This window comes from Moschus berezovskii, chromosome 25, assembly GCF_049115385.1.
Source record: "Moschus berezovskii isolate FMDL1 chromosome 25, NW_MosBer_1.0, whole genome shotgun sequence".
Taxonomy (NCBI): Eukaryota; Metazoa; Chordata; class Mammalia; order Artiodactyla; family Moschidae; genus Moschus; species Moschus berezovskii.
The window spans coordinates 22637337-22651604 of record NC_142484.1 but is presented as its reverse complement, the minus strand read 5'-3'; positions in this window follow the sequence as shown (position 1 = coordinate 22651604).

Genomic DNA, 14268 nt, shown 5'->3' with positions numbered 1-14268 from the left:
TGAAGACTCTGCCCTGACTCCCAAGTTCTCCTGGGTGCCATCTCTTCTGGAACCCTGATGGCTCCCTACCCCCAACTCCTTCTCCCCTCCTTCAAGCTGGGCTCACCCTCAGGCACTGGATGCTGACTCTATTTCCCTATTTGAATTAGACTGTCATCCCCTCCAGAGTTCATTTCTTACTTGACCCCCTAACAGAATCCCCTCTGAAACTCCTGATTTCCTTTGCTGTATAAAAAATGCCTGTGTCTCCCCAAAAGCTATATGTTGAAAGCTAATTCCCAACATACTAGTATTTAGAAGTGGGGCTGTTAGGAGGTGATTAGGTCATGAAGGTAGAGACTTCATGAATGGAGTTAGTGCCCTTATAAAGGAGACCCTAGAGATTCCTTGTCCCTTCTGCCATGTGAAGACACAGCGAAAAGATTGCCATCTATGAACTTGAAAGCAGACTCTCACTAGAAACTTGCCAGTACCTTGCTCTTGAACTTCCAAGCCTCCAGAACTGTGAGAAATGTTTGTTGTTTATAAGTCATTCAGTCTATGGTCTTTTGTTATAGCAGCCTGAACAGACTAAAGCATTACCCTTCTAGCCACTTTCTACCCCAGGAAAGAGACTAGACCTGTGTCCTTTTATCTTCATACTCCCTGGCAGGGAGTTGTTTTTGTTGCTGTTCAACCCCATGGACTGTAGCCCACCAGGTTCCTCTGTCCTCCACTACCTCCTAGAGTTTGCTCAAATTCATGTCAGTTGAGTTGATAGTGCTATTTAACCTTTGGATCCTCTTGCCTGTTGAACCCCATGGACAGTAGGAAGAGGCAGGGAGTTAGGCCTCAAGTCTTCCATCCCATTGATGGATTCCAAGGCAGACTGTCACCAGAATGTAAGTGGCTTTCAAACTGAGACCTTTAGAAATCAGTGCTGCAGAGGGAGTCCCAGGACCTCCCCAAGCCAGACAATTCTCATTGTAACGGAACGTGCCCCTTATCTAATCACAGCAGGGGAGAACTGTGGGAACCTTTGATAGGCTTTCTCTCTGACAGGTTGGGTGGCAAGGACAGTGACAATCATGGCTCAGCAAAGACGCGTGAGTAGCCTGATAGAAAGGCAACACTGACCTGGGGTTCTCACTCCAGCTTTTCATGAAGATATCGTGGCAATCAGATTCCTTCTGTAGTCCCAGCATCCCTGACTCTAAACAGAAGAGGGTCTGTCTCTTTTAGTTCAAACATCCAGGGAGGGTCAGAGCTAGGGAGTTGAGCCTCCATACACACCTTCATTTTTACAGTTTTGCTCAGGACTCAATGACAAGGCCACCTCCTATTTTGTTTTTTTTTTTTTTATTATTTTTTTTTATGTAGTTAATTTATTTTTTATTGGAGGCAAATTATTTTACAATATTATATTGGTTGGTTTTGCCATACATTGCCACCTCCTATTTTGGAAAGTGATTAGGGCTGCTCTGGGATGAGAGGCAGACATTCAAGGCTCATGGCTCCACTTGTGGTAACAGGAAATCCATGCCTGGCACTCTCTTGTCCCCATAATAGTTCCAAAATGGGGTCCAACATTCCTAAGGCTCTGGTGGGTACTGGATTTTTATTAAAAACAGTCTCACAGGGCTTTGAAAGTAAATCACTGATAACAGGAGCCCATCTCTCTTTGATTCCTGGGTAGATGTTTCAAACCTTTAAACCTCACCAAATGGAGAATTACATTCCAAAGCCTACCTCAAAGAAGAACAATTTCCTCTAAAATTCCAAGAGGATCAAGCCAATTGGAAATAGGAATACAGCCAGGGAAGTTTATTGGTCATTTCCTGGGGCAGGGTGTGGGAAATGAATGGAGGTCTTCTTGTCTGTGCAGCGGCTGACTGCAGAGCACCTTCTCTGAAATTTCGGTCCTAGGATTTTGTTTAGGCACTCATCTAGGTACACCTCACAAAGCAGGGTCTGCTGGAGAAGGAGCCCCTCTGCCCTGTCATTTGAGCCTGCTCAGAGGACCCTGAGCTGAAAAGGTAGACCCACCTCATTTTTCAAGAGTACAAGAAGGGAGCCTGGGATTGTGTTGAAGGCTTCCCTGGTGGCTCAGATGGTAAAGAATCCACCTGCAATGCAGGAGACCCAGGTTTGATCCCAGGGTCAGGAAGGAGGAAGAAGGAAAGAAGGAAATGGCTACCCACCCCAGTGTTCTTTCCTGGAGAATCCCATGGACAGAGGAGCCTGGCAGGCTACAGTCCATGGGGTTGCAAAGAGTCGGACATAATTGAGTGACTAACACACATGCTTGTGTTAAAAAGAACAGAAGAAAGCGCCTTTGAAACCCAGGAGGGAACAGAGGCCACAGTGGGTCCGGACGTGGGGAAGGCCTCCCTACAGCTGGATAAAGCTCGTTGGGTCCTTCTTTTATGTGTAGCTTGTGGGAAGGGGGCAGGCTTTCGTATCTATTCTCTCAAGGTTTTCACCTCAACCAGGAGAGGAAAGCAGAACAAGACTTTTTACCTCTTTCACTGGTGACACTGCCCAACCTCAGAAGTGTAACCGCTTCAGGCCTCATAGATGGAAGGCAGGCGGGTGGATTTCAAACCCCTGCCCTAGTCTTCCTTCTCCACTACTCTCTGCCTCAATCTCTCCTGGGGTGGCTCATGGACTGGAGAGCAGTTGACCCTTTGCTCCCTGAATATCAAAGGCTGACTGTGATAAATCCTTTGCAAGTTACCCCATCCAGGACTTCTGGAAGGTCCAGATGGCTCATCTGCCCCCAGGGCTGCTTCAGGGCCCTTTCTAATAAAACCTCCCTCTTCCTGGGGCTCCGTTAGCCTTGCACAGCCCATATGTGTGCAGGGTTAAGCCGTGCCCTTTGCACCAACACACTTGCAGCGTCAGGCATTTGAGAGGACATGTTAACTGAGCTCATCTACCTGTTTTAGCCACAGAAGGGATGAAAGCTTAGGAGAGGCCCTCGCAGCCTTGGCCCTTCTTAATCCCCTGAATCGGAGTGAGGCCAGCCCCTCACACACACACACTCTTTGCTTACACTCTCAATAGGATCGGCCTACAGGGAAGGCATCATTGCGTGTTGGGGAAATAGGGCTGGGAGAAGGGGAGGGCAGTGACATGCTCTTGACACTACTTTAGTGTTTTGGGATGTTGACTAAGAAACAGGAACCTCGCAACCAGTCTAGCACTGTCTCCTCTGCACCAGACACCACGGCCTTCTCCACCAGCCTGGGCTCTTTCCCAGCACTGTGGGTGTGGCTCTACTCCCAACTCAACTTCTGGGTTTTTTCCACTGTACCAGAGCCTCTTCCAACAGCCGTGGCTTGGCATTGGCAGCTTGACAGAGAGACCTCACTCTGTAGGAGGCCACACCCCAGCCATTAAAGTCAGAGGATTGGCAGGAAGCCATCTCAGTGGAGCACGGTTCTCGCAGAGCTCCTAGCCTCAGCCTCCTCTGCAGCTCCTTCAGCTGCAGGCTCATGATGTCACAGATCCTTCCCCTCAGCTGAGCTAGTTCTCAAGCAACAAAATTTCTCCTCCTCATTTCCTAAGGGAGGCTGCCTGTCAGCCACAGATGGGCACAGGCTGTGCCAAGATCTCCATGGCAACCGGAGGCCACTGTTTCCTGCCTTGGGCAATGATCCAGAGCCAACACCCTTGGAGGGCTCCCTTGCAGACCCCAGTGGGGCTGACTTGCTATGGGCCCATCACACCCTGCTGTCATTCCTGGAACTTAGGAACAGCCTAGGGGAGGAAGCCCAGCTGAGTTTCCCTGGAAGACTTTAGACCCATTGGGAGTTCTCTAAGAAAAGTCCTGGAATGGGGCAGGCTGGGAAGGCTCTTCACTGGAGTCCACCCTCTCCCTCCCATTGATTTCTCAGGGCAGACTGTGGGGCTTCTGGTGGTAAACCTTCTTTAGGGTAATGGGTGAAAGTTGACAATTTCACAGTGTGCTAGTTGGCTTTAGACTTTGCTCTCCCTGGCAGAGGGGGTGGTGGTGGTGGGGCAGGAGACAGTTTGCAATGGATTAGGCAATAATCCCAGATCCTTGCTACCCCCACCCGATAAATGACCTCTGAGGCATTTGAGGACCTGGCAGGATCTTAACCAGGTGGATGTTTATCCATGTGGAGTCAAAGACTCCAGAGTGAAAGGGATGGTCGGGTGGACACCCTGGGAGCATAGATGGAGCTGAAACTCACCGCCACAATGTCAAGAACTGGGGAGGCCTCTTCCTAGAGATTCCATCTCCAGGAGGAAACCAAATCAGAATGCAAAGTAGAACTGTGCCTAGTTTGACCTGCTTCTCCTCTCTGCCCTGTCTCTGGGAGGGAACTGGAAATTCAATTGTGTGGATGCTGTACAGGCACAGTTCACAGCCTTCTCTGCTCCCTGGGGGATTCCTTCTCCTCATCAACTTCTTTTCCCAGTCTCGGGGCAGGGGAGTTTGGTTTTGGCTCATCTTGTTTGTTGGGCTTTTATAATGCAGAATCAATACCCAGTTGGGGAAGATTCTGTGGTTGGACTGGTGATGGAAAGAAGGATTTGGGTCTACAGGATATTAGTCTATACAGTAAAGAGAAATAGAAAATATCTCAAGGAAATTTTGGAGGCAGTGGAGATGGGAGATTGGAAGAGAGTTGCCCTAACTTCTGCTGACGGATGAGAGATTTGATAGGACAGAGAATTCATGGTCAGTGCTGCCATGGACATCACCATCATCTCCCCTCTCACTTTGCCAAAGGGAAAGTCTCAGGTTTGAGGTATTTGGAAATTACTTGCGATTGCTGAAGGGTGCTTCCTAGTTACTGCTAGGACACCAAACCTCGTGGATCCAGACTTTGTGAGAATTGTAATCATAATCGCTCTCATGTTTATGTAATACTTAATATGTATGTACCCAGCGTCCTTTTTGTTGCTGTTGGTCAGCTGCTCAGTCGTGTCTGACTCTTCTGCGACCCCATGGACTGTAGCCCTCCAGGCTCTTCTGTCCATGGGATTCTCCAGGCAAGAATACTGTACTGGGTTGCCATGCCCTCCTCCAGGGGATCTTCCAGACCCAGGGAAAGAACCTGTGTCTCCTGCATTGGCAAGTGGATTCTTTACCATCTGAGCCACTTAGGGAAGCCTCCCAGCACTCCTACTAAAACCTTTGAAGGCATTGTTTGATTTAATCTTCCCAACTGCCCTGTGGAGAAGGGAACATCATTATTCCTGTTTTCCAGAAAGAGAACTGAGTCACAGGAGGTAACGACACTTGCCCAAAATCACACAGCCAGATGTGCTGTCGCCTGGCCTCGAAGGCCTGAAATTCGGGTGGTGTCCAGGCGAGTTTTCTGCAGGGAGGCCAGGTGCAGCAAGCATGACGGGGAGCTCCTCTCTGGAAATTGCTAGGCCGCGCTGAAGAGGGCGCTCTGTGGAAGCCGCCGCCTCTCACTGACCCCGAAAAGCAGAAAATCAAGCTGACAGGAGGTATGGCTCCGTGGAGGCCGCCCCTCCTTGGCTCTGAGTGTCAGGAATGTGCCGGGAGCTAATGTGATCATTTAGGACAACTCCTGGCAGCCTGTTTGTTCTCCTGCCATCTTGTGAGTCCTGGGACTGATGCGTGGGGGAACACACGGCTCAGATTAACCACCTCTGAGGAGGGCCCTGTCTACCTTTCTGTTGAGGCCTTTCAGAACACAAATGTCTCCCCCGCAAGCTCCCAGCACTTGGAGAGAGAGATGCTCGTCACGTCTCCTGCGGGACAAGGAGGGGCAGATGGCAGAGCCTCCGTCTGTACTGCCTTCCTCTGTGGTGCCAGACTTATTGTCCCTCAGGAAGAGGGTCTCTGTGGGAACCTCAGGTTTGGGAGTCACTGGGTTCTAACCACCCACAGGAATCTGACATGATTCCATCTGGACAAGTCACTTTCTAAACCTCATGCCTTGGTGAAATAGGAAAAACAGTAGTACCACCTAATAGGTTTAAGGCCAACAAAATGACTTGGCACAAGGAAATTGCTCAATAGGCCATATTCCTATCTCAGGAAATGAGCTGAGGAGAGAGTCGAGTTTGTGGTCACTGGTCTGACAGTGTGTTTTATCTACTTTGAACTCTAAGTGGTTCTGAGCAATCTTCTTGGCCCTGTGCCCAGGCATAGCTCGACCCTTTCCTCAGATGAAGCTCTTCCAGAACCTGTGCATGTCTGCCTTATTCAACCTTTTTTTTTTAATATACTTTATTACCTAGTACTACAGATGGTTGTATATACAAGTCTGGGCTGGTCAGGGAGGGGCTACAGTTTTCCTAATTCTTCTATGCATAATCCTTAGCTTATGATGCAAAGCACATGGCTGTTTCTGGCCACCCTACACTGGCTATGCTGCCTGGTCATTGCCACACACCGGCTGGTCTCTGCCCTTCGCATGGATCCAGAAAGGCAGCCCCTGCCCATAAGACCCTGGCCTCTCTCACTGGTGTTTTTCTCACAGTTTGGAAAGGCATGCAGCCATGCAATGTCCAGACAGAGCAGCAGTATAAGGCCCTTGTCTCCAGGGGACAGTCCTGTTGGTGTCTCTCCCTCAGGGAGGCTCTTTGCTTTGGCCTCACATTGCCCTGGGTTTGATTCCTGTCTCCGCCACTCACTGTGAGAACTTGAGCAAATTACCTCCTCTCATGGAGCCTCTGTAAAATGGGGATAATATAATTTTCATAGGTTGTGAGGTTTAAATGTAAAGCTCCCAGCACCCAGTAGGTCCCCAATAAATATTAGCTCCCTTTTCAATTCCTGTGGAGAAATCAGGAATGTTGAACTGAAGACACTTCCTCGGGGCTTCCCTGGTGGCTCAAATGGTAACGACTCTGCCTGCAATGAAGGAGATCCGGGTTCTATCCCTGGGTTGGGAAGATCCCCCAGAGAAAGGAAAAGGCAACTCACTTCAGGTTTCTTGCCTGGGAAATCCCAGGGACAGAAGAGCCTGGCGGGCTACAGTCTATGGGGTGGCAAAGAGTCAGACACCACTGAGGGACTACACTAGGAAGCTCTCGAGAGCCCTGGGCTAAGAAGAGGAAGGCCGCTGAGACCTGGGGGAGACCATTGATACCACCTGGCTCCCCACCTGCACTGCCTCCTCTGAGCAGGAGCTGGGCCAGGGCCATTCTGAGACAAGTGAGCAGCCTCCCTGAGGCTAAGAACCAGATACTCCAGCTAACTGTCAGGTGCCAGCCCCTCCATGTGCTCAGGCCACATCTCAGAGCTACGGGAACAAAGGTGCCAAGGAGGGGAGGTCTCTGGGGACGGAAACACAACTATAAGAGGAAGGCCGTCTCCACAGGCCTGCTTTGCTCTTCTAGCTCCCACATTCTGCAGACACCCTCTTGCAATGCACAACTGGCCAACTCCAGTCAGGCTGGAAGGATTTCTGCACCCATTCCACAACAACAAACAGAGACATGCCCACACCGGACAATCCTTAGTTCCCATTCCAGCTGAAGGAAGAGCACAGGCCCTAGGGCTTTTTTGGGAAAGAAATGTGTTTCTTAAGTCTTTTCGTAGCACTAGCCAGCTGCAACTGAGCAGCACTGTTCAGCTAATATCAGTCATTGTCACAATGTTTCAGTTCAGTTCAGTTCAGTGGCTCAGTCGTGTCAGACTCTCCGTGACCCCATGAATCACAGCACGCCAGGCCTCCCTGTCCATCACTAACTCCCGGAGTTCACTCAAACTCATGTCCACAGAGTCGATGATGCCATCCAGCCATCTCATTCTTGGTCGTCCCCTTCTCCTCCCGCTTGCCATTCGCCAATAGCACTTACTTTCCTCTATTCAATGCACTTCTCTAAACTCACTGTATTTTACGCAGTTTCATCCTGAACAAACATATGCCTGATAAACCAGTTTTGTTTAATTTACAACAAAGTATATCACTGGTTTTAGAAAAGGCAGAGGAACCAGAGATCAAATTGCCAACATCGCTGGATCATCAAAAAAGCAAGAGAGTTCCAGAAAAACATCTATTTCTGCTTTATTGACTATGCCAAAGCCTTTGACTGTGTGGATCACAATAAACTGTGGAAAATTATTAAAGAGATGCGAATACCAGACCACCTGACCTTCTTCTTGAGAAACCTGTATGCAGGTCAGGAAGCAACAGTTAGAGCTGGACATGGAACAACAGACTGGTTCCAAATAGGAAAAGGAATACATCAAGGCTATATATTGTCACCCTGCTTATTTAACTTATACGCAGAGTACATCATGAGAAATGCTGGGCTGGAAGAAGCACAGGCTGGAATTAAGATTGCTGGGAGAAATATCAATAACCTCAGATATGCAGATGACGCCACCCTTATGGCAGAAAGTGAAGAAGAACTAAAGAGCCTTTTGATGAAAGTGAAACAGGAGAGTGAAAAAGTTGCCAGTCCTTCAGAGCTGAGAGTCTGTCTCTTGGGCTTAAGTCCTCAGTATGTCGGCTGAATAAAACATAATTCTCAAGCTTTTTGGTTGTGCTTTTTTTTCCTCCAGTTTAAAGCAATCATCTTATGGGGCCTCTAGTCATGAAATGGTGAGCATTCATCTTGATTCTAAAACCAAACTACCAAAATTCAATAATGACTTTCTGGTTAAACATGGTGGGTTGAACTCACATGTTTATCTTAGGTCCTTCCCTAGATCCCACTAAAGTAACAGGAAAAGAACATACAAAAGTATAATCATATGAAGACCCAGAGACTGGAAGAGGAGACAACCGCAGATGAGGTCTGCTGACAATCATTTAAAAGGTCGAAATTAGTGTGACCAGCACCAGATGAAATTCAAGTGCCCACAGAGGGGCGTGGGGAAGAGATGGAAGCTGATTTGCCCTGCAAAACACTAGATGGGCTTGGGAATTGGAAGGAGTGCAGTGTGGGGCTGAAACAATGGATATGAGACTCTTAGACATCCAGATTCCTATTCCTATATGTGCAACAAAATGACTGCCTCCTGCCTCCACCCTCACTGAAAATAGGGGGTCTATTTTCTGGGGAAATGCAATCAGGGTGAAGTACAGTGGTGACAGGCACTGGCTAAAGACAGGGGCACAAGAGCATGTCTGCATACAAAGAGAAGCCCCTTCTTGAGGCAGTTTCCAGAAAGTGAGCATCAGGCTGATACTCCCAGGTAGAGACGCAGAGCTCCTTCTCTGGAGAGATGAATGGCCTCAAAGAAAACTTCCTCAAATACTGACTTTTGAGAGACTCAGGTGACGCCTCCACTGTTACCCTCATGGAAGCCCTTTAAAGCCCGTTGACAGACCTGCCTGTGCACATTGAGCTTCTAACCCACTTTAAAGCAACTTGCTCAAATATAAGTGCCAGCTGAGGGGTTTTACAGTCCGTCCAGAGTTTGGAGTAAAGTAGCCATAGGAATATTAGAAGATGGTGCCAACTGAAACCTGCGTGCATGCTACATCACTTCAGTCATATCCTACTTCTATGACCCCATGGACTGTAGCCCACCAGACTCTGTCCATGGGATTCTCCAGGCAAGAATACTGGAACTGGAGTAGGTTGCCATGCCCTCCTCCAGGGGATCTTCCTGACCCAGGGACCAAGCCTGCTTCTCTTGTCTCCTTCATTGGCAGGTGGGTTTTGTTTGTTTAACCTCTAGCACCACCTGGAAAGAAAGCCCACTGAAAACTGTGGTGAAGGACAAACAGTCAAGAAAGGTACCCTGGTTGGCTGTGGTGCAGGACATCTTTTTTTTTTTGACATCTCTTTGGCCTGCAGGTTCACTGTCCTCTTCTCCACCCTGCTTTGGGCTCTGAGGGGCTGACCTGAAAGATACACACAATTACAGGGCCCCCATCCCTCTGCCATCCCTGTAGACAGGGGGAGAGGACCAGTGAGATGGAGCCCTCCATGTGGGACTGAGTTGTTTGTGTCCCTGAACTCCAGTCTTTCCTGGTAACTACTTCTTTCTGTCGCCCCATCAGGCCTGGACTGGTAACTAGGATACCACACTACAACTTACGGTTTCTCTGTATTCTGCCTGCACCTTGGGAAACCGTTCCTTTATTAATCTCTTCGAATTACCCAGTTTGAGGGTGCCATTTATTTCCTGCCAGGACCCTGACTTGAAACACCAAACAATATTTACATTATCAAAATGTGAAAACTGACTACTGATTACCAGAGAAACCTGTGAAATAACTATATTGGGAAGCTGGAGAAAGGGAAATGGGAACAATGGTATAAGAACACCAAATCCTTAACTGCCGTAATAGTAGTGAATAACAAAATTGATAAACTGAGAATGGTATAATATAAGCTAAAGGAGTTGAAAGTGATGAATTCTGTGAAGAGGGAAGTTGATGGACATGATGTTTTGGTATGTACCCTTTAGTGCTTTTGATTTTTTAAATTATGAGCATGTATAAATTTGCAAAAAATTTAATTTTTAAAAAGTAAAATGTCAGGAGAAAACAGGACAGTGAAAACTCTTTGAATTCTTCTGAGGACCTAATGGTTGCTTAGGTACCAACAGCAGAGTTCAACCCTATGTGGCTCTCCCTTAGGACTTCAGGTCCAAGAATCTGAGTCTGTCACTGCACTTCAGGAAAATGAAGCCATCTGTGCTTGACAGTGTGTGTGGGCTGATAGCAGGGTGGGGAGACAATAAGGCGATTAGGGAGAGAGGTCAATAGTTCGCAGCTGCATAGATTTGCTTTGAGAAGCAGAGCCTGAATCTTAGCTCTCCACTCTCAAATAGGAGTCAGCGGCTTTAGGCAAGTTATTTCACCTCTCCAGTCCTCAGTTTATTAAGTTCCATGAAGGCACAGTCTATTATAACCATCATCTTTTCCTGACCAGAGACTTTATATAGTGGGGGATGTAGACGGATGCATAGTAGGAGCTTGATAAAGAATTGAGTGAATCCTTAACTGTAAAGAGGACCACATTTGAGTCCATTCTAACGAGGTGGAGGAGCCTGGAGTCTATTATATAGTGAGATAAGTCAGAAAGGGAAAGATGTATCATATATTAATGCATATATACGGAATCTAGAAAGACAGTACTGACGATCCTACTTGCAGGGTGGCGAAGGAGACACAGATGTTTTGGACACAGTGGTGGAAGAAGAGGGTGGGAAGATTTGAGAGAATACATTGAAACGTGTTTATTACGATATGTAAAATCGATAGCTAGTGAGTTCGATATATGACTCAGGGAACCCAAAGCCTGTGCTCTGTGACAGCCTAGAGGCGTGGGATGGGGAGGGAGGTGGAAGTGGGGGTCCAAGAGGGACGGGACATATGTAGACCTAATGCTGATTCATGTTGATGTGTGGCAAAAACCATCAGAATATTGTCAAATGATAACCCTCTAATTAAAAAACTGTAAAAAAAATAACTGAGTGAATCCTAAGGATTACATATAGCGGGGCAAACGGTTGGTAAATAGATCAAATAAACATTAATTTTTTCCCCTTGTACTCTCTGCCCAGTTCCCTATCAATGTTGATCAGCTTTGAGCTGAAGTCTGATAGAGGTAAATAATAACAAGTGGTACAAAGAACAATTATTGAGTCCTTAATTTGTGCCTGGCAAACTCACAATAGCTTAATCAACTTTCACTCTGTAGGCGCTCTCATTATCCCCACTTTACAAGTGAGGACGCTGAGGCACGATCAGTGAAGGCTGAGTGCCGAAAATTAATGCTTTTGAACTGTGGTGTTGGAGAAGACTCTTGAGAGTTTCTGGGACTGCAAGGAGATAAAACTAGGAGATTTCCTAAAGGAAATCCGTCCTGAATATTCATTGGAGGACTGATGCTGAAACTCCAATACTTTGGCCACCTGATATGAAGAACTGACTCACTGGAAAAGACCATGATGCTGGGAAAGATTGAAGGCAGGAGGAGAAGGGCGACAGAGGATGAGATGGTTAGATGGCATCACCAACTCAATGGGCATGAAATTGAGCAAGCTCCCAGAGTTGGTGATGGACAGGGAAGCCTGGCGTGCTGCAGTCCATGGGGTCGCAAAGGGTCGGACATGACTGAGCAACTGAACTGAACTGAATGGTGTAACTAGTGAACAGTTGGGCTGGGATTTGAACACAGGCAACTTAGTTTTAGAGCTTAAGCACTTACTCATTTACTAGATTGTTAACAACCTACTCATGTAACCCAGAAAATGGATCACTATCAGGTTTTTCAGGAAATTTCTTCTTGCCTAAGCAATACTTGTGATACGTTACTGTCCAGATGACAGAGTCACCACTTTTGGGTCTGGGGATGTGTTCACTGAAGCCTGTAAGTGACCGTGTTCTGAAGAGAAACCCATTCACGTATTTTGTCAAACTTCAAGGTTGCTCTCTTGCTAACTCAGCATCTCTCTTTTTCTTTGATCCCAACGTCTTTAAAAAAAAATAATTTTATTTACTTATCTATTTTTGGCTGTGCTGGGTCTAGTTGTGGAGGGCAGAGGCTACTCTCCAGTTGCGCTTTGAGGGCTTCTCCTTGCAGAGAAGCAGCTGGCTTCTCTTGTTGCAGAGCGCAGGCTCTAGAGTGCTGGCTCAGTAGCTGTGATGCATGGGGCTTAGTTGTTCTGTGGCATATGGGATCTTTCCCGTCAGGAATTGAACCCATGTCTCCTGCATTGGCAGGCCAGTTCTTTACCACTGAGCCACCAGGGAAGCCCCCAACTTCCGTTTTCAAAATATTTTTTTAGTGAAATATAGTTAATTTACAATGTTTTGTTAGTTTCAGGTGTATAGCAAAGTGAATCAGTTATACATATACATATACCCACTCTTTTAGATTCTTTTCCCACGTAGGCCATTATGGAGTATTGAGCAGAGTCCCCTGTGCTATACAGTAGGTTCTTATTAGTTATCTATCTTATATACAGTAGTGTGTATATGTCAACCCCAACCATCCATTAATCCCTCCTCCTGCTTACCCCCTGGTAGCCATAAATTTGTTTTCAACGTAGATTCCAACTTCTGTCTTTAAGAAAAAATCTTAGCAGTTAAAATATAATAAGATGTGCTTCTTTTCCCATTCTCAGTAATAAAAAAAGGGAAAGTTTTCTTCCCTAAATATAAAACACAAGATATGAAATGAAACATTCATTTCACATAAATTTTGGATTCTAATTTATAGTTTCTTTTAAATTACAGTTGTCCTTTAATATATATTTTACATTTTACACCCCAGGGAAGAATGCAGAAACGTTTTCTTCAGGTTCTCAAAAGAGTGGAAAGAGTTTATTTCATAAATACTGCAACTGAAGTGTGCAATTAGTTAAAAGCAATTTCATATATGTAATTTGGAGAATGCAGGGCACCACGAAGAAGTGACTATTAATAAGTCTATTAAAGATAAGCCATGAAAATTATCACTTTCACTTTGGGTGGGGTAGAAGTACAAAAATAAGCACCTTTACTGTTCTTTGAGGGAATTTTCTTCCATTCAGGTTTCTAAACAAGGAACTTAAGAAGGTGCTGACTTTTACTGTATGGCTCAGTGAAAACCTGTATCAGCAATAAGGACAGCAGACACTCACCTGACACATATCAAGTGTTGGACTCTGTCCCAAGTGCCCTGTATACTCTGTTATCCTCACGGTAATCCTATCAGCTAAGTGCTACTCTCAGTTCAGTCAGTTCAGTCGCTCAGTCGTGTCTGACTCTTTGCGACCCCATGAATCACACCACGCCAGGCCAGGCCTCCCTGTCCATCACCAACTCCCGGAGTTCACCCAAACTCATGTGCATCAAGTCGGTGATGCCATCCAGCCAGTTCATTCTCTGTCGTCCCCTTCTCCTCCTGCCCCCAATCCCTCCCAGCATCAGGGTCTTTTCCAATGACTCAACTCTTCGCATGAGGTGGCCAAAGTATTGGAGTTTCAGCTTCAGCATCAGTCCTTCCAATGAACACCCAGGATTGATCTCCTTTAGAATGGACTGGTTGGATCTCCTTGCAGTCCAAGGGACTCTCAAGAGTCTTCTCCAGCACCACAGTTCAAAAGCATCAACTCTTCGGCGATCAGCTTTCTTCACAGTCCAACTCTCACATCCATACATGACCACGGGAAAAACCATAGCCTTGACTAGATGGACCTTGGTTGGCAAGTAATATCTCTGCATTTTAATATGCTATCTAGGTTGGTCATAACTTTCCTTCCAAGGAGTAAGCGTCTTTTAATTTCATGGCTGCAATCAGCATCTGCAGTGATTTTGGAGCCCAAAATAATAAAGTCTGACACTGTTTCCACTGTTTCCCCATCTATTTCCCATGAAGTGA